Raw genomic sequence first — 21,765 nt, forward strand, 5'->3', positions numbered from 1 at the left:
GGTCTTTCCAAACAAAAAGCGGTTAATCCCACCAGTTGGACACGTGTGTCCAGAAGCCAGCCTACTGCACTCCACATAGCACAGCCTGGGGGCTCATGGGCATCAGTTACACAGTAAGGCTTACCAACGGGATTCCTTCCGATGTATTGGCGTGAAGCACAGGAAGACAGGGAGAGTCTTTCCCCTCCGTGGGGAAAAAAAAAATATATATATATAATATATATTTCAGTAATATATAAATAATATATGTTATATAATATATGTTGTATATTATATATGTTAATATATATAACAATATATGTTATATATACTATATATATTATATAATATTTATAATATGTAATATATATTTCAGTTATATATATATATAATTCTTTCCTATTATAGGTGGGCCCAAGATATTGAATATAGTTCCTTGTGCTATACAGTAGGTCCTTGTTGTTTCTCTATTTCATTTATAGTAATGTATATCTGTTAATCCCAAACTCCTAATTTATCCCCCCTCCCAACTTTGTCCTTTAGTAACCATAGGTTTTCTTTTATGTCTGTGTGTCTCCAACTTTCATTTTTTTCAGTTCAGTTCAGTTCAGTCACTCAGTCGTGTCCAACTCTTTGAGACCCCATGGACTGCAGCACGCCAGGCCTCCCTGTCCATCACCAACTCCCAGAGCCTGCTCAAACTCATGTCCATTGAGCTGGTGATGCCATCCAACCATCTCATCTGTCATCCCCTTCTCCTGCCTTCAATCTTTCCCAGCATCATGGTCTTTTCTGGTGAGTCAGTTCTTCGCATCAGGTGGCCAAAGGACTGGAGTTTCCGCTTCATTTTTTTTTACATATTTATTTATTTGGCTGCATTAGGTTTTAGTTGTAGCAAGGGGAATCTTTGCTGTATCATGCAGGATCTTTAGTTTGAAGGCACGGACTCTCTAATTGCAGCAGGCGGGTTTGGTTGCTCCGAGGCATGTGGGATCTTGGTTCCCCAACCAGAGATAGAACCCAGGTCCCGCTGCATTGCAAGGCACATTCGTAATCACTGGATCACCAGGGAAGTCCCATGACTCCAACTTTTTAGATCACACGGAGTAAGAAGACATTCACCTCTTAGTGCTAAATGAAGAACACATTATCTCTGTGATCACACTTTGGAAGTTGTGTTTAAAGATTCTGGTCTTTGGAACATAATATCCATGTTGTTAAAATTGGACTTTCCGTTGGCCTAGTTTCCTCGCAAGTTCAAGCCTAAACTTTTCAAGTTCGAGACAGAGATCTGTGTTTCTTTTCTCGTTTCCCTGGAACACGACGCCATCCCTCAGTTTTCAGACTGAATTCCAGGGGAGAAATCCTCAGCGATAGGATGGTCTCCAAAACCAGGAGAGAAAAGAGTCTGCTTTAAACATCTGCCAGGCAAGACAGTGGTGGTCAGGTAGCAGCCTCGCCCCCACCAGCAGGAATCTCCCACCCCACCACCACGAACAGTACCAGAACCTCCACACTCCTGCAGCTCAATCCCTGGAGAAGTCAGAAGCCACGAAGAGCTTACTGGAAGAGGAGGAACACAAGAACAAGGCTGGAAACTTAACCTCCACCAGCTTCCCACCTTTCTCCCACTGCAGGCTTGCTAGCTTTCTACAGGTTTGTGCTGAAAGAATAGAGTTTCAACCTTAAACCAGAGATGTGCCTGTGTAAGGGAACCCTCCTGCACTCTTGGTGGGAATATAAATTGACACAACCTCTATGGAGTACAATATGGAGCGTCCTTTAAAAAACTAAAAATAGAACTACGATATGACTCAGCAATCCCACTACTGGGCATATACACCGAGAAAGCTGTAATTCAAAAAGACACGTGTACCCCAGTGTTCAGTGCAGCGCTATTTACAATAGCCAGGACATGGAAGCAACCTAGATGTCCATCAACAGATGCATGGATAAAAAGATGTGGTACATATATATACAATGGAATTTTACTCAGCTATAAAGAGGAATGAAATTGGATCACTTGCAGTGATGTGGATGTACCTAGAGTCTGTCATACAGAGGAAAGTAAGTCCGAAAGAGAAAAACAAAATAGCGTACAGTGACGTATATGTATGGAATCTAGAAAGATGGTACGGATAAGGTTATTTGCAGATCAGGAATAGAGACACAGACGTAGAGAATGGATATGTGGACACAGAGAGGGAAGAGGAGGGTGAGACAGATTGGGAGAGTAAGACTGACGATATATACACCACTGTGTGTAAAATAGGTAGCTAATGGGAAGCTGCTGTGTACTGTAGGGAGCTTAGCTCAGGCTCGGGGATGATCTAGGCGTGGATTGAGGGGGTGGAAGGGAGGTTCACGAGGGAGGGGATGTATGTATACATACAGTGATCCACTTCACTGTAGACCAGAAACTAATACAACATTAGAAAGCAATTATACTCCAATCAAGGAGAGAAAGACTGTGCCTGTGTTCTGACTTAAAGTGATTATATGACTTTTTATTATGTAAGAAGTTTTTTAAAAAAAATGGCAACGGGGCTGGCATTTTGGTCCAGGGCAAAGAAAACAACAAGCCCCCAGGCCAATGTAATGACGCAGCTGGGGACAAAAGAGAGTCACTGTATTACCACAGCCTATGAGTCATTGTTACTCAGTGTTTTGAGTACTCAAACACTGAGCAGGACTCAGTGTACTGCTACACTGACCAGAAATCCTCCCATGTTTCCAGAGGATATTCGAGTGGCCACCAGATTTCCAGCACTAATTTGGATATTTTTCCCCATGAATCATTTTGGTGGGGATTTTAGAGAAGAAACTTTGCTCATGCCAGCATTTTGCCTAAGAGTATCCATCCCAGGGATTTCCCCAGCAGTCTAGTGGTTAAGACTCCACCTTGCAATGCAGGAAACATGGGTTTGATTCCCTGGTCAGGGAAGTAAGATTCCACATGGTGCACAATAAAAAAAGGAAAAAAAATGACTATCCATCTCCAATCAGCCCAAATATAACCTTAGAATTCAAAAAGGAGTATGGTGGCTCAGCAGAGAAGGCAATGGCACCCCACTCCAGTACTCTTGCCTGGAAAATCCCGTGGATGGAGGAACCTGGGGGGCTGCAGTCCATGGGGTCGCTGAGAGTTGGACACGACTCAGTGATTTCACTTTCACTTTTCACTTTCATGCATTGGAGAAGGAAATGGCAACCCACTCCAGTGTTCTTGCCTGGAGAATCCCAGGGACAGCGGAGCCTCGTGTGCTGCCGTCTATGGGATCGCACAGAGTCGGACATGACTGAAGCGACTTAGCAGCAGCAGCCCCAGCATGGTGGCTCAGATGGTAAAGAATCTGCCTTCAATGCAGGAGATCTGGGTTCTGATTACTAGGTCTGGAAGATCCCCTGGAGAAGGGAGAAGAGCCAGGCAGGCTACAGTCCATGGAATTGCAAAGAGTCGGACACGACTGAGCGACTTGCACTTTATGCAAAATTACAACTTAGATTCTTCTAGATATTTAATGGCTTTCTGAGTTGTTTTCAAACTTTTCACCAATTCCTTTAGAAGAGTATTAGTAAGAGTAACTGCTCTGACAGACAAGCTCCCACTTCCCCAGGGTTGACATTATATATTCCAGCGTTCATGTATATATTCCAGGGTCGTGTCCCCGGCCTCCTGTCCATTGGTGGGCAGGTGAGAAAGAGAATGAGAAAGGTGTTAACCGGCCCAGCCTGGAAATGCCATACATCCCCTGCCCACAAACCATTATCTGGAGTTCAGTCTTGCAGCTGCATCTGACGGTAAGAGAAGCAGAACCAAGTAGCTGACTTCCGTGATGAGGAAGAGGAGGAAATGGGCTAGATGAGTATCTAACAGGTGACTGGCACACACATACTAAGGATTCCGGTAATTGTAATAAATGTGAAGATGTCGGTTAAGGAACTTTTCTGGTGGTCCCGTGGGTGAGACTTCGCCTTCCCATGTAGGGGACGCAGGTTCGATCCCCGGTCCAGGAAGGTTCCACGTGAGTTGGAGCAACTAAGCCTGTGAGCCACAGCTACTGAGCCTCTGCCCTAGAGCCGGTGCTCCGAAACCAGAGAAGGCATCACAGGGAAGAGCGGCCCCGCTCACCAAAGCTAGAGAGAAGCCCACTCGGCAACAAAGGCCCAGTGCAGCCAAAAAGAAACAAATCTTAAAAAAAAAAAAGCATATTAAATAGGTAACTTTCGGAAGACAGTTACATTCTCTTGAGTCACTAAATGTTTATAAGAATTTAAGTAATGATAGTAAATAAGGGAGATATATTTAGCTCCTTTAACATTCTTATATAATGAATATACGTTTATACAACTGACTGATAAAATTTCAGTGAACACAGAACCTAGGATGATTGTCACCCCACGCCACATCTAGGCACTCGCTAGTTTGAAATTAATGTGAAAAACACGCCTTGGTAATATGACTGACATCATTACCACAGTTGAATATGGTGGTAACCTAAGCTCTTACACAATCACTCCTCCAGCACGAGGTCAGGGATGGCCCAAATGACCCTGTAGACAGCTCTTGACTCCAGTTTTCCAAAGGCCAAGGCTGAAGCCAAGTACATAGTGGAGTGTAGATAAATACCTAGGTCAAAGTCATACCATGGTTTACCCTTTAAAAACTTATTAAATTCTTGTCTCTTTCTAATGCCTTCTAGTAAGATTCCTATACGGAGCAAGCACATGGATCTGCTGGCTTTGATCCTGTACATATTGTTCATTTGCTGTTTCCAGTATCGGAGGCCTGTAAACACTTCTTACCCTCACCTGTCCCTTCATCTAGAGGCTTGGTCCTCTTCTCAGCATTGGCACTTCTGCCTGGGCCCTACTTGGATGTAACTAGTGGGTACCACCACGTGTCTCCCCCTCAGCTCTGCTCCTAGAATGGGCCTCTGACAACACTTGTTCATCTAAACACATCTCCGTTTCCCATGCTTCCTAGACGTGGCCTTGGACAGCCTAGGGTTCCTCATTAATAAAGACTCTGAGGGACTCCCCTGGTGGTCCAGCGGTTGAGAATCTGACTGCTAAGGCAGCAGACATGGGTTCGATCCCTGGTCTGGGAAGATCCCACATACCACGGAGCAACTGAGCCTGTGCCCCACAACCATCGAGACTGTCCTCTGTCCTCCACAATAAGAGAAGCCATCGCAATGAGAAGCCCACACACCACAACTAGGGAAAGCCTGCGTGCAGCAACCAAGACCCAGGGTAGCCAAAGAGTAAACAAATAAGAAAATACTTAGAGAAAAAAAAGCCTGGGGCCTCTGCAGCCCCTCTTACCTTGCCTCATGCCCAATCCTGCTCTCGCTACCACGCGGCTATTCCTCCAGTGGGACAGAAGCACGACTCAGACTTACTGGATTGTTTGGCTATATTCAGCATTTATTTCCTAGGGACCAAAAAGAAAACCTTCCTGTGTGTGTATCTAAGGTTTATCCTACTGAGAGGGAGGCTTACTATTCAGCTTAAGGGTTTACAGGCAGAAAATAAGGAATTTCCAAGTTGGGGACACGTCATCATAATATCTGCCTGATGAAGGTAAACATCCAACAAAGGTCCGTCTAGTCAAGGCTATGTTTTTTCCAGTCATCATGTATGGATGTGAGAGTTGGACTATAAAGAAAGCTGAGCACCAAAGAATTGATGCTTTTGAACTGTGGTGTTGGAGAAGACTCTTGAGAGTCCCTTGGACTACAGGGAGATCCAACCAGTCCATCCTAAAGGAGATCAGTCCTGAAGATTTATTGGAAGGACTGATGCCGAAGCTGAAACTCCAACACTTTGGCCACCTGATGCGAAAAGCTGACTTATTTAAAAAGACCCTGATTCTGGGAAAGATTGAGGGTGAGAAGAGAAGGGGATGACAGAGGATAAGATGGTTGGATGGCATCACTGACTCAATGGACATGAGTTTGAGTAAACTCTGGGAGTTGATGACGGACAGGGAGGCCTGGCGTGCTGCAGTTCATGGGGTCGCAAAGAGTTGGACATGACTGAGCGACTGAACTGAACTGAGTCACATGCTTTGCAGTAGCTGGGCTATTACTTTGCTAATGGTTTCTATTTTTGCATATGTCCCTAAGGGAAGCCTGTTGCGTAGGTTTGGGTGGACTCTGAAATCAACTTAAATTCATCCAAGCTGATCACCCCTCGAAATTGGTGCTAATTACTGACTCTGTGCCTCAGCCGTCCCACCTGTGAAATGGGACAAGCACAAGCCCTTACCTCGCTAGATGTCTGGCTGTGAGGATTAAAGAAACAACATGTGGAAACAACCAGCAAAGCATTAGGAGCAGTTTCCCACCTCTCTTTCTGCCTATACCCTCCCCCACCCCCGTATTCTTTTTCTCTCCAGAAACCCAGCCAGACCTTGAGCTTCCCTGAGTCCCCCACCGGGTGACGAGTCCCATACAGACTTTCCACGTCCTAAGAGGGATGAGCCCGGCTTTGAACTGGAACATTCTAGCACATTCCATCTGGGCTTCACCAGTCCCTTCTCCTGACTGCACGCACCCAACTGCCCCCACTCTGGCTGGGCCTGGGTAGTGATTTGGCCTTGACTTGGCTTTGACCAGAGGGCTTGGAGGCACAGTATTTCCCCTTTTTGCTTTTGGTTCCTCACTAGGTGGTACTCTTTCCCAGAAAACTCTGAAGCATTTCCTGTTCTGCAATCCATTGAAAAGTTGTATCAGATGACTGATTCCAGTGCCCAGGTGGTAGGGTAATCCAGCCCTGGTGCGGCTCCAGTTAACCACATCCAGGCGTGTCGGGGTTCAGATCAGAAGCCTGTGCAGGAGTGAACGGTAGAGAGAGTGGTTGCTGTCCACAGGGTCTCTGTCTTGCTGGGCTGCCCCTTCCCAGGTCCTGGTTACAGGGAACAGGCTTTTGTTGGGGGTTGACAGGGGCATGTTTTGTCTATACTTTCCAGGGTGCCTGCTTCTGGGGTTTATGTGTGTTTGTGTGTACTCAGTCAAGTCCAATTCTTTGCAATCCCATGGACTGTAGCCCACCAGGCTCCTCTGCCCAAGGGGATGCTCCAGGCAAGAATATTGGTGTGGGTTGCCATTTCCTTCTCCAGGGGAATCTTCCTGACCCAGGGATCGAACCCCCATCTCTTGTATCTCCTGCATTGGCAGGTGGATTCTTTACCACTAGTGCCACCTGGGAAGCCCCTGGGGTTTATGAAGCCAAAGCAAAGCCAAGGGTCCTGAGATCCCCAACCAGTGTGTCTGACTGTGGTTGATGCACACGCGACATCTGGGATTTTTAGTTGTGGTTAGCGAGAGTAACATGGAAGTGTGTGTCTACTCCATTTCCCCGGGGCTGGAACTCTCCTGGAGAAGAGTATTAGTGAGACCAAGTCTCCCGAAAACTGACTTCTCTTGCTGAGTTCATGATTAACCTCTGTCCAAACCTTGATTGCCTTGCTTGTCTCCTCTGCCCTCAATTCCTTTCTTGTCTCCTCTAATCTCAATCCTGTGCTGACCGAACGCTTAACCAACCAGAGTCAGATGGCCGAGATGGTTGTGCCGATGATGTCATTGAAGTGGTAGCGTGTCTGCTGTTGTAGATCTCGTCACTGATGGACACACTCGGGTTGTCTCTCTGGGGCAAGGTGAGTTCACAGACCCTGGAGCCGTGGACCATCTGGTCAGAGAATGGTAAACTGGAGACATTCTGATCTCCAAAACCACAATTTAGAAATGTCACAAGAGGGACTTCCCTGGTGGTCCAGTGGTTAAGATTCCGCACTTCCAGCACAAGGGCTGCGGGGTCCATTCTAGGTCAGGGGGCTAAGATCCCACATGCCTCACAGTGTGACCAAAAAAAAAGAGAGAGAGAAATGTCACAAGACGACGATTAACCCGGGTTTCTTTGCTCTTTCCATTTAAAACACCCCTAACTCAAAGACCAAGGTGGAGTGGATCTGAGGCTTGTCTCCTACTCCCTTGCCGGATTCCCTGCAAATTAACCCTTACGTTGCTGCAAACACCCTCTGTTAGAGTTTGGCTTTCTGCACTGTGGCCACACGAACGCTTGCTCAATTATATTAGAAAAGCAAGATGGTTTTGATGGGTGGCTGGGAACCAACTAGGAGAAAAGATGAAGGTCTGGACTTGACTGGCAGACGCAGATGAGTGGGATGCAGGAAAATAGTTTGGAGGTTAATAAAGGCAGGAAAGAGCAATGAAAATAAATCTGATATTGGTCCTAGCAGACCTCTATAGCAGGTGGTCAGCATGGTCAGTATTAGAACAACTGCCCAGAGTCCAGCATGCTTCTCTTGACAGAAGAACAAACTGGCAATTTGTCCTGGGGAGTCAGCTAGTAGGTCTCTTGAGCTAGTAGGTCTTTAATCTAAAAAGGAAATAAAGCTTTCCTTTTTAAAAACTGGGGTTCTGCGGTAGCTCAGTTGGTAAAGAATCTTAGAAGAGGTTTCACTGAGTGTTTGACCCAACAGAATTTATCTATTGCTCCCATAGGTTAAACCCAGTTGGTGAGACTAAACAGAATACTATTTTGAAAAGTTCTGGAAATAAGGTTCTCCAAGCCTCTTATATTTTTAATGTACTGAGGTCTGTATAAGTTTGATGTTTTGAAAGTGAATAATGGGATTTAAATGTCTGCTTTACTACACTGCTAAACCATGAGGGCTTGTAGTCATAACGTGCTGTGAAAACAATAATAAAAAAGCAAAATGCCACAGGATATCAATTATTTTGATGTGTGGGTAAAGGAAGCACAGTTCATGTCTTAAGACTGAATAGTCAGCTCTCTCCTGGTGAATTCCTTGATCATCTTATATATATTACATATATAAAGGAATTATTATATACATATATGTATGTATGTACATATACACACATACATATTTTTATCCTGAGAAAAACCTCCTTTGTTGGTAACTTTCCATTTTCTTTAACTTGTTTATCATGCAAATACCCTTTTTCTCTGTGTAGGTCAGCACGTGTTTTGCAATGGGTAACAGGAATCCTGACGGACAGTGGTTTAAACCATTAAGGAGATTTTCATTTTACTTCATGAAAAGCCCATCAGCTGGCAGTCCCTGCTTTAGTTTGGAAGCTTACCAGCATCATCCAGGATCCAGGGACTTTCCACCCTGTTTTTCCACTTGGCCCTCAGGGTCAGGGTCATAAGACGGTTTCTACCAAGGAGGGGGAGGCGAGCATCGCAGCCCCTCCCAGCCTGTCACGAGAAGGTAGGTGGCGTGGGGTGGGGGTGGAGAGGGGAAATGGACACTTTTTCTCCTCAGACACGTCTCTCTTGTCAGAAGGCAAAGTCTTTCTCAGAAGCCCCAGAAGACATCCTCTGGTCCTGGCCAGAACTGGTCAACTGGCCACGTCTGCCTGCGAGACGACCGGGTGTCACTGTTTTATAAAGACCACAGTGCCCACAACTGACGGGGTTCTTAGCAGGGGCACCTGCTCCTCTGGAGGTATTGGAAACAGAGAACGGGCACTTTTGGTCGTCACAGAAAAAAAAAGAGGTGCTACTGGCATGTCGTGGATTAGTTTAAGGATGCTAAATGTTCTAAAATGCACAGAACCCTTCTACACACAAAACAAGATTTGTCTTACTCAAAATACCAAGAGCAGTGCTATTAAGAAACACTGAGCTCAAACCAACGATCATTCACCCCATGGGCTGAAGGTATCACGACTCGAACACAATCTTGCCAAGAGCAAGAAGGAGAACACGGCTCCCAGCAGAGGTGCCCTGGTACCCCAGTGGGGGTCGGGAGGAGGGTGCATAATCGTGCTGGCACGTTGAGTCCTTTTCAGAAAGTACTGTTACTTACAACGAATGGAGAGCAAGACAGGGAAATCAACTCCAAGGGCTGCCTTTATTTTTCCTAATGAAGAGATTTCCCCGTAATTGGACAAGCCTGTTTCCAGGAACAAGTGAGTCTGAGTTCCCCCCGCCTCTAATATCTCTGCTCCTTGCGCCCACCAAGGATTGAGAATGACTAAAACCCAACTGTATAGCCACTATTTCAAAGATAAACATCTCCTTTGAAGACTGTGTACCCAGTTCAATAGTGGCAGGTATCTAATAAATATTTCTTGGGTATATGACAAAGTGAAAGTGTTAGTCGCTCAGTCATGTCCAATTCTTTGCGACCCTGTGGACTGTAGCCCACCAGGCCCGTCTGTCCATGAAATTCTCCAGCAAGGATACTGGAGTGGGTTGCCGTTTCTTTCTGCAGGGGGTCTTCCCAACCCAGGGATGGGAACCTGGACCTCCTGTATTGCAGGCAGATGCTTTACCATCTAAGCCACTAGGGAAGCCCTATATGACAAATATGTTGATTCAAATCAATACAAGGAAGCAAATCCCGGAAAAACATTCCACATTATGTTCAAGGAGATAGATACGGTGAAATAGAATTTGAAAAATTGTACTAGTAAAGTAATGCTCAAAATTCTCCAAGCCAGGCTTCAGCAGTATGTGAACCGTGAACTTCCTGATGTTCAAGCTGGTTTTAGAAAAGGCAGAGGAACCAGAGATCAAATTGCCAACATCCACTGGCTCATGGAAAAAGCAAGAGAGTTCCAGAAAAACATCTATTTCTGCTTCATTGACTATGCCAAAGCCTTTGACTGTGTGGATCACAATAAACTGTGGAAAATTCTGAAAGAGATGGGAATACCAGAGCACCTGACCTGCCTCTTGAGAAATCTGTATGCAGGTCAGGAAGCAACAGTTAGAACTGGACATGGAACAACAGACTGGTTCCAAATAGGAAAAGGAGTACGTCAAGGCTGTATGTTGTCACCCTGCTTATTTAACTTATATGCAGAGTACATCATGAGAAATGCTGAACTGGAAGAAACACAAGCTGGAATCAAGATTTACAGGAGAAATATCAATCACCTCAGATATGCAGATGACACCACCCTATGGCAGAAAGTGAAGAGGAACTCAAAAGCCTCTTGATGAAAGTGAAAGTGGAGAGTGAAAAAGTTGGCTTAAAGCTCAGCATTCAGAAAACGAAGATCACGGCATCCGGTCCCGTCACTTCATGGGAAATAGATGGGGAAACAGTGTCAGACTTTCTTTTTTTGGGCTTCAAAATCACTGCAGATGGTGACTGCAGCCATGAAATTAAAAGATGCTTACTCCTTGGAAGGAAAGTTATGACTAACCTAGATAGCATATTCAAAAGCAGAGACATTACTTTGCCAACAAAGGTCCATCTAGTCAAGGCTATGGTTTTTCCTGTGGTCATGTATGGATGTGAGAGTTGGACTGTGAAGAAGGCTGAGTGCCGAAGAATTGATGCTTTTGAACTGTGGTGTTGGAGAAGACTCTTGAGAGTCCCTTGGACTGCAAGGAGATCCAACCAGTCCATTCTAAAGGAGATCAGCCCTGGGATTTCTTTGGAAGGAATGATGCTAAAGCTGAAACTCCAGTACTTTGGCCACCTCATGGGAAGAGTTGACTCATTGGAAAAGACTCTGATGCTGGGAGGGATTGGGGGCAGGAGGAGAAGGGGACGACAGAGGATGAGATGGCTGGATGGCATCACCGACTCGATGGACGTGAGTCTGAGTGAACTCCGGGAGTTGGTGATGGACAGGGAGGCCTGGTGTGCTGCGATTCATGGGGTCACAAGAGTCGGACACGACTGAGCGACTGAACTGAACCGAACTAGTAAAAAATATGATAAAAACCTAATTGTAATATATATATATTTTAGAATACCAGCAGAGTTCTTTGTGGTCTGCAAAGACAATGAAGACTAAATATCATTAGCTTTAATGGTGGTTACAAAATTGTTAACCAAGGCTGAAGGATTAGATTGGGTTGGTATGCTGCAATGAGGCTCACAGAAAAATTGTAAGGAAGTCAATGTAGAACCCACTAGCTTAGAAAATTCATCTACAAAGCTTGGTTTAGCTCCTCTATGTGTAAAACCACAAACCTCTATATTTGAGCGCACAATTAAAGTAAATAATGTGTTTAAAGCTAGTTGCTAGTGAGGAATGGCAGATAACCTGGTAAAGAGGAGTGGAAAGAGCACTGAAGACAGGAAGGATGGACGAAGCTAAGGAAGTGACTCACAGAAGAGCATGCTATGCTCATGGTGAAGGCCACATGAGCTCTGAGCTCAGGAGTGCTTCTGCGAATCGCTGCTGCTACTTCTCCAAGGACTAATTCTGCCCATCACCAGGCTCCCTAGACTTCTTGGGTGCAAAGATAAAAAGCCACACTTACTGCAAATACCTTTTTCCATGTATTATTGATTTATTTATTTGGCTGCACTGGGTCTCAGTTGCAGAAGGGATCTTTTATTTGAGTCAAGCAGCACGTGGGATCTAGTTCCCTGACCAGGGATGGAACTCTGGCCACGTGCATCAGGACTGCAGAGTCTTAGCTACTGGACCTCCAGGGAAGTCCCACAAGTACCTTTTCCTTTTCTTCTTCTGGTATCCCTATTAATACTTTATTAGGTGGCTCCTAAATCAAAGTAGGAGGGTTCTAGGTTATGCGCTGAGTAGCAGGCTGATGCGGAGAAGGCAATGGCACCCACTCCAGTACTCTTGCCTGGAAAATCCATGGACAGAGGAGCCTGGTAGGCTACAGTCCATGGGGTCGCTAAGAGTCGGACACGACTGAGCGACTTCACTTTCACTTCTCACTTTCATGCATTGGAGAAGGAAATGGCAACCCACTCCAGTGTTCTTGCCTGGAGAATCCCAGGGACGGGGGAGCCTGGTGGGCTGCCGTCTACGGGGTCACACAGAGTTGGACATGACTGAAGCAACTTAGCAGCAGCAGCAGCAGGCTGATGGGAAAGAAGTGACCACTTTACTTAAACCAATCTAAATCGATCACATGTGTCATTTAAAACAATAATATGTAAGTAAGTTTCTTCATGGGCTTCCCTTGTGGCTCAGCTGGTAAAGAATCTGCCTGTAACCCAGGAAACCTGGGTTCCATCCCTGGGTTGGGAAGCTCTGCTGGAGAAGGGAAGGGCTACCCATGCCAGTATTCTCGCCTGGAGAATTCCATGGACTGTATAGTCCACGGGGTCGCAGAGAGTCGGACATGATTGAACGACTTTCACTCACTCAACCTTCTTCATTCTTTGACATCTCATTTGAAATTGCAGCTTGAAGCTGGCTGCATATTGACACTGTACTAGGTTTAACTGGGGTGCTCAATAAAAATTTATTGTTTATAGTTTCACAAAGGTTTTTTTTGGAGTAATTAATTTGGTAGCGCCGTTAAACTTGTACTACTACTACCCTTTCTCCTGTATTTACTGTAAATTGGAGGTTGTCCCACCATTTCAGATTCAGAATTTGACCAGTTCAGGCAGTGACCACCAGGTGGCACCACTATACAAGCGTGTTCCCTTTGCAACTAGATCAACTGTGAGGTGATCCTTCCGTGCCACATGAATCCTCCTATTTCCCAGCAATCTGTCTAAAGGCTGTCTAAAGCAATCTGTCTGGCTAAAGGCTTTATTTTCTTTTAATATCTTGCAGTTTTATCTGTCAGTTATATCTCATTAAGGCTGAGGGTGGGAGGAAATTTTTCAGCTGGTTTTAAAGACACAAGATTCAAATTCTTATTCCATGAATGCAAGTACTTTACCTTCAGAAAAGTTTAATATTTATTTTTTCCTGGGACCTCGTTGGTGGTCCAGTGGTTAAAACTCTGCACTTCCACTGCAGGGGGCACAGGCTCAATCCCTGGTCAGGGAACTAAGATCCTGCATGCTACTTGGCATGACCAAAAAGAATTTTTTTTAATTTGGACCTTTTTTTTTTTTTGGTTCACTGGGTCTTCATTGCTTTGTGTGGGCTCTTCATTGTGGTTCTCAGACCTCCAGTTGTGAGGCACAGGCTTGGTTGCTCTGCAGCACGTGGAATCTTAGTTCCCTGACCAGGGATCAAAGCTGCATCCTGCATTGGCAGGTAGATTCTTAACCACTGGACCACCAGGGAAGTCTCGGGTCCTGCTGTTCTTGATCTAGACTTTAAGAGATACCACCAAAGTAACACAAGAGAAGATTGTTTTAATGACGTGCAGTTTCATTCATTCAACAAAAGTACACCTAAGCATCAATAATGCAACAGGCCCTGAGCTGGGCACTTGAGCTCTAACTTCACAGAAGAAATGGTCCCCTGTTTAAAGCGGGAATGCACCTGCCTCATCTGACTGGAATATGGCCAGGAATTAGCCATGATTTGCAGAGGGAAGTCCTGTCAACAGATAAAGGTTTTAAAGTCCATTGATAATCCTTCCTGAATCAATTGTTTCTTTTTTTAACACTTATTTTTAAAATTTTATTTATTTGGCTGTGCCAGGTCTTAGTTGCCGCCTGTGGGATCCAGTTTCCTGACCAGGGATGGAACCTGAGCCCTCTGCATTGGGAGTGCAAAATCTTAGCCACTGGACCCCCAGGGAAGTCCCCAAAGATTTCTTTATTGCATAACAGTTATCTTCTAATTACCTCATTTATATTTATTTGCTAGTACCCTATTGTAAGGAAGAGTTTCTTCTCATCCACCCAGAGTGAACCACACTATTCCTTGAAAAAAAAAAAAGGCAGGGCAAATACTATTTTTACTTGTAATAACTAATTTCTTAAGAAGCTGGTGTAAGTCATTTCCGATGATGGAAAACCAGCCCCCACCCGCTTTGTCTCTTATCAAGTGTAACTGCAGAGTCATAGATTTTTATTTTTTCAGTACTTACAATCCAGTCTAGTCATTTTCTTTTACTGTTCATTCATTCATCTGGCTACATAGGGTCTTGGGTATGGCAGGCAGGATCTTTGTTCAGTCTTCGTCCTGGCATAAAGGATCTTCACTTGTGGCATGTGGGGTCTAGTTCCCTGACCCGGGCTCTAAACTGGGTCCCCCAGCATCGGGAGTGCAGAGTCTTAGCCACTGGACCACCAGAGAAGTCCCTGTAGTCTTCTTCTGGTGCTAAATTTGCCTTAAATTTGGCCTGTGGGAGATCCTTCAAGCTAGTTCCTGTGTCTTTTAAAAATTTACTTCTGAAGATTGAACATACCAAAGGACATGGCCTGACCAAATATGAAAAAAGAAATTCTGACCCACAACCTGCATACGCTTGCCCAGGAAACCAATTCCCTTATCTCTGCTAACCAGCCTCAGAAGCCAACCTGCTGTAAGTCACAGTTAGAGGAAGTCAGGCTGCTATCACAAGTAACAATCCAGGAAGGTAAATAATAATGTATGACAATCAGCTCAAAATGGCCCTGACCTAATTAAAAACTGACAGCTTCTCTAAGTTTTGTCCCCACTTCCAACTTAGAACTAACCAGAGAAAGCCAAATCAGCACCCCTAAACAATCAGACAGGTAAGCTTGCTCCCAGATACCTGCTTCCAGCTTCTCCGTGCCAACAGCCGCCAGCAGGGCATACCTGAAGCCATTCTTTCTTTCCACTATGAAGCCCTCCCACTCCTCTGCCTGCCTCTGCCAAAATGCAAGGGATGGCGGTTGACCTGACTCTGACTCTGAAGAAATAAGACTTTGCTTTTCTCATTTGGCTGGTCTTCATTTATTTCCACACATTACTGAAGTACAATTTACATACACATGAGGATGCAATCTCAAAAACGACAGAATGATCTCTGTTCGTTTCCAAGGCAAACCATTCAATATCACAGTAATCCAAGTCTATGCCCCAACAGGTAATGCTGAAGAAGCTGAAGTTGAACGGTTCTATGAAGACCTACAAGACCTTTTAGAACTAACACCCAAAAAAGATGTCCTTTTCATTATAGGGGACTGGAATGCAAAAGTAGGAAGTCAAGAAACACCTGGAGTAACAGGCAGATTTGGCCTTGGAATACGGAATGAAGCAGGGCAAAGACTAATAGTGTTTTGCCAAGAAAATGCAACTGGTCATAGCAAACACCCTCTTCCAACAACACAAGAGAAGACTCTACACATGGACATCACTAGATGGTCAACACCAAAATCAGATTGATTATATTCTTTGCAGCCAAAGATGGAGAAGCTCTATACAGTGAACAAAAACAAGACCAGGAGCTGACTGTGGCTCAAATCATGAACTCCTTATTACCAAATTCAGACTGAAATTGAAGAAAGTAGGGAAAACCACTAGACCATTCAGGTGTGACCTAAATCAAATCCCTTATGATTATACAGTGGAAGTGAGAAATAGATTTAAGGGCCTAGATCTGATAGACAGAGTGCCTGATGAACTATGGAATGAGGTTCGTGACATTGTACAGGAGACAGGGATCAAGACCATCCCCATGGAAAAGAAATGCAAAAAAGCAAAATGGCTGTCTGGGGAAGCCTTACAAATAGCTGTGAAAAGAAGAGAAACGAAAAGCAAAGCAGAAAAGCAATCTGAATGCAGAGTTCCAAAGAATAGCAAGAAGAGATAAGAAGGCCTTCCTCAGCGATCACTGCAAAGAAATAGAGGAAAACAACAGAATGGGAAAGACTAGAGATCTCTTCAGGAAAATCAGAGATACCAAGGGAACATTTCATGCAAAGTTGGGCTCAATAAAGGACAGAAATGGTATGGCTATAACAGAAGCAGAAGATATTAAGAAGAGGTGGCAAGAATACACAGAAGAACTGTACAAAAGAGATCTTCACGACTCAGATAATCACGATGGTGTAATCACTGACCTAGAGCCAGACATCCTGGAATGTGAGGTCAAGTGGGCCTTAGAAAGCATCACTACAAACAAAGCTAGTGGAGGTGATGGAATTCCAGTTGAGCTATTTCAAATCCTGAAAGATGAAGCTGTGAAAGTGCTGCACTGAATATGCCAGCAAATTTGGAAAACTCAGCAGTGCCCACAGGACTGGAAAAGGTCAGTTTTCATTCCAATCCCAAAGAAAGGCAATGCCAAAAAATGCTCAAACTACCACACAATTGCACTCATCTCACATGCTAGTAAAGTAATGCACAAAATTCTCCAAGCCAGGCTTCAGCAATACGTGAACCGTGAACTTCCTGATGTTCAAGCTGGTTTTAGAAAAGGCAGAGGAACCAGAGATCAAATTGCCAACATCCACTGGGTCATGGAAAAAGCAAGAGAGTTCCAGATAAACATCTATTTCTGCTTCATTGACTATGCCAAAGCCTTTGACTGTGTGGATCACAATAAACTGTGGAAAATTCTGAAAGAGATGGGAATACCAGAGCACCTGACCTGCCTCTTGAGAAATATGTATGCAGGTCAGGAAGCAACAGTTAGAACTGGACATGGAACAACAGACTGGTTCCAAATAGGAAAAGGAGTACGTCAAGGCTGTATATTGTCACCCTGCTTATTTAACTTCTATGCAGAGTACATCTTGAGAAACGCTGGACTGGAAGAAACACAAGCTGGAATCAAGATTTACAGGAGAAATATCAATCACCTCAGATATGCAGATGACACCACCCTTATGGCAGAAAGTGAAGAGGAACTCAAAAGCCTCTTGATGAAAGTGAAAGTGGAGAGTGAAAAAGTTGGCTTAAAGCTCAACATTCAGAAAACGAAGATCATGGCATCCAGTCCTGTCACTTCATGGGAAATAGATGGGGAAACAGTGTCAGACTTTATTTTTCTGGGCCCCAAAATTACTGCAGATGGTGACTGCAGCCATGAAATTAAAAGATGCTTACTCCTTGGAAGGAAAGTTATGACTAACCTAGATAGCATATTCAAAAGCAGAGACATTACTTTGCCAACAAAGGTTCGTCTAGTCAAGGCTATGGTTTTTCCTGTGGTCATGTATGGAAGTGAGAGTTGGACTGTGAAGAAGGCTGAGTGCCGAAGAATTGATGCTTTTGAACTGTGGTGTTGAAGAAGACTCTTGAGAGTCCCTTGGACTGCAAGGAGATCCAATCAGTCCATTCTGAAGGAGATCAGCCCTGGGATTTCTTTGGAAGGAATGATGCTAAAGCTGAAACTCCAGTACTTTGGCCACCTCATGGGAAGAGTTGACTCATTGGAAAAGACTCTGATGCTGGGAGGGATTGGGGGCAGGAGGAGAAGGGGACGACAGAGGATGAGATGGCTGGATGGCATCACCGACTCGATGGACGTGAGTCTGAGTGAACTCCGGGAGTTGGTGATGGACAGGGAGGCCTGGTGTGCTGCGATTCATGGGGTGGCAAAGAGTCAGACACAACTGAGCGACTGAACTGAACTGAGGATAAAACTTATATCAGGTATAGTTTAAATTAAGTGCACCCACTTTAATGTATTGTTGGATGAATATTGACAAACTTATATACTTAGCTGTGCATGCACGCTCAGTCACTCAGCATGTCTGACTCTTTGCGACCCCATGGACTGTAGCCTGCTAGGCTTTCCTGTGCTTGGAATTTTTCCAGGCAAGAATACTGGAATGGGTTGCCATTTCCTTGTCTAGGGGATCTTCCCAACCCAGGGATCAAACTTGCATCTCCTTCGTTCTCTGTATCACAGGCAGATTATTTACCACTGTGCCACCAGGGAAGCTGTATATATTGAATTATCACCACTGTTATCATAATTTAGAATATTTTCATCACCCCCAAAACTCCCCCGTGTTCCTTTCCAACCAATTCCTGCTCTGTTCCAGTCTGAGCCAAGCATGGATTTGACTTCTATCCCTATCAGTTAGTTTTGCCTGTTGTCCTAAGTCCTGTTGACATCTTTATTAGCCTAAGTAACACCTTTTCATGCAGGCATAGCGTAATGTCTCATTCATCTTGCACCTTCCCTGCTCTGGCAGGTGTCAGCCAATTCTCCAAGGAGCTCTGTTTCTATTTAGTGGGAATGGGATTTAGAAGCCATGAGGGGAAGTTCCCTCAGCGTCACTCTGAGGTGGCCAGTCACTGTGCTTGCCTGGGACACTTCCGGTTTTAACAGAAAGTGCAACATCTTGGCACATCCCCTCAGTCTCTGGGAAACTGGGACAGTTGGTCAGGGCCCAGTGCTCCTAGGCCCTTTTGGGGCACAAAACTAGGAAATCTGTTTTTTAAATCATGTGCTCAGATTGATATATCCAATTTAAATATGTGTGTTGTGTGTGTTTAGTGTGTTTAGTCACTAAGTCGTGTCCAATTCTTTGTGAGCCCATGGACTGTAATCTGTCAGGCTCCTCTGTCCATGGGATTCTCCAGGCCAGAATACTGGAGTAGGCTGACCATTCCCTTCTCCAGGGGATCTTCCCAACCCAGGGATCGAACCTGAGTCTCCTGCATTGTAGGTGGATGGGTCTCCTGCATTGTAGGTAGATTCGTTACCACTGAGCCACCAGGCAAGACCCTTACTTACAGGTTTTTTCCGAACTTTGATCTTATATTTGTATCTCATTTTCTCTTACAAAGTCTTATACATGAGAACATTAAAATATTTGTATTACCCAATATACATATGTTTCAAAACCACAGAAACAATATTACCATTAATTATAAACATCTGATTGAAACTGAAGATTCCTTTGCATTTTTTTTTACTTATCCTAAGCCATCCCACCACAGATAATTCTCTTAAAGTACTGTGTCCAAAAGGCCCGTGGAATTCTTTTCTCCATGCAACAACATAGTTACATTACCAATGTGACTTAGAGTTAAGCTTATTTTAATGTGCTATCAACTTTGGGTTTACTTGTTAATGTTTATGGAACAAGCTTCCAATTTTCCAAATAGGCTGGCACATATTTCAAGGTAACAAACATCATCCTCATTCTGTTTTTCTGGCGGCATTGTATTCCATGGTATGAATATATCATGTCTAACCAGTTCCCTATTAATGGATATTTATTTCCAAACTTTTGTGATGACACTTGTGACGTAACCTTGTCCACATGTTCTTTCTATATGTGAAGGTGTATGTTCAGAATAAGGTTAGGGTTAGACTTGAAACTGCAAGACCTAAGAATGAGTGCATACAGAATTTTGGCACTCCATAGGGCTTGAATCGTCTTCCCATTCCCACCAGAAAACATATCAGCACTGTTTCTCCATAGCCTTGTCATTTCAGTGGGCATTTCCATTATAAGTGAGCATGAACAGTCTTTTCTGTTTACCAGTCATTGCTGTTCTTCTGAGTGAAATGTCTACTCATGTCCTTGCCCGTTTTTCCCTTCAAATTTTGGTCTTTGACCATCTAGAGCATACTTCGTTGTCATTCAGTTGCTAAGTCGTGTCCTACTCGTTGCAAGCCCATGGACGGCAGCACTTGAGGCTCCCTGTCCTTCACCATCTCCTGGAGTTTGCTCACACTCGTGTCCAGTGACGCCATCCAACTGTCTCATACTTTGCTGTCGCCTTCTCCTCCTGCAGTCAATCATTCCCAGCCTCAGGGTCTTTTCCAGAGCCGGTTCTTTGCATCAGGTAGCCAAAATACTGGAGCTTCAGTTATCAGCCCTTCCAGTGAATATTCGGTTGATTCCTTGTAGGATTGACTGGTTTGATCTCCTTACTAAGGGACTCTTAAGAGACTTCTCCAGCACAATTCGAAAGCATTTAAGCGTATACTGTACTCTTATCCTTATAAATCAGCTAATTCCAGAATACCTCCTTTGGGGATAAACGGTTTTGGGGAAGCTGGATAAGGGGAGCCCAATGCAAAGTCTATCTGACTCCTCCAGTAAGTGTAAGAGTCTAACATCCGCCAGACAACACCGTGGTTCTGATAGACCAGATGGTCGTGTAAGGGAGGGTATCTGAATTTAAAACTTGTATTATAGGGTTCTTTAGGGGTTATTTATTGTCTCTCATCTCTTATTCAACTATCCTGTATGATGACAGGGGAGGCCGGTGACTTAAATGCAGCCTCTCTGGATCAAAAGAACCCCCCTCCACCGCCCTGCCAACCGTGCCGTGATATAGGTAATACCTTAACATTTCAGACAGTGAGCCTGTTGTTAGGCCTGGAATGAAGTGGACTTTGTAGTCTCTTGCAGTGAGGGAGCCGAGAAGGCAATGGCACCCCACTCCAGTACTCTTGCCTGGAAAATCCCATGGACGGAGGAGCCTGGTATTTTGCAGTCCATGGGATCTCAAAGAGTCGGACACGACTGAGCGACTTCACTTTCACTTTTCACTTTCATGCATTGGAGAAGGCAATGGCAACCCACTCCAGTGTTCTTGCCTGGAGAATCCCAGGGACGGGGGAGCCTGGTGGGCTGTTGTCTATGGGGTCGCACAGAGTCGGACACGACTGAAGCAACTTAGCAGCAGCAGCAGAGGGTAGAATAAGCCATGGAACATGAACCATGTTAAGAAAAATTATATTGTTTATTATTGCTCACCACTCATGACAAGATACTTTCTGAAACAAACGAAACAAGACAAAAAGAACTCAGGAGGCTCGCCTTCCCCTGGTTTTTGAGTTAGCAAGGTGCCCCCAGAGCAGCAAACAGAGGTACAATCTCCATCTCCCAGACAATAGCTCCCAGGTTTCGCCTCGAGATTTCAAGGAGCGGTCGAACCAAGCGTCCACTTCCAGACGGAAGAGCGGGCATCGATTTCTAAATTATCAAAACCTAGAGCAGCGACGGTTGGCGACGTCTAGACTGACCGCATTCGCCGCCTAAGGCCGTCCTCAGGAGAGTTGCACCTGGCCCGCCAGCGCGCGGAAGCATCACCGCTGGGCGCTGCACCAAAGGGCAGCCAATCACGCACCGCCTTCGCCCAGATTCCTCCGCCGGAGGCCGCGCCGCAGCCGCAGGTGGCCCGGCGAGCGCGTCCACCCAGCGCCGCC

General features: G+C 44.9%; 1 long non-coding RNA gene across 1 annotated transcript; it reads left to right on the forward strand.

Annotated features, from left to right (window-relative positions):
* Positions 1-7,152: 7,152 nt before the first annotated feature.
* On the forward strand, positions 7,153-10,145 carry LOC113898639. Its single transcript, XR_003512700.1, has 2 exons — positions 7,153-7,642; positions 8,988-10,145. It is a non-coding gene; the product is annotated as an uncharacterized LOC113898639 (long non-coding RNA).
* Positions 10,146-21,765: the final 11,620 nt, after the last annotated feature.

The sequence above is a fragment of the Bos indicus x Bos taurus genome, chromosome 9 (genome assembly GCF_003369695.1).
Source record: "Bos indicus x Bos taurus breed Angus x Brahman F1 hybrid chromosome 9, Bos_hybrid_MaternalHap_v2.0, whole genome shotgun sequence".
In the NCBI taxonomy this organism is placed as follows: domain Eukaryota; kingdom Metazoa; phylum Chordata; class Mammalia; order Artiodactyla; family Bovidae; genus Bos; species Bos indicus x Bos taurus.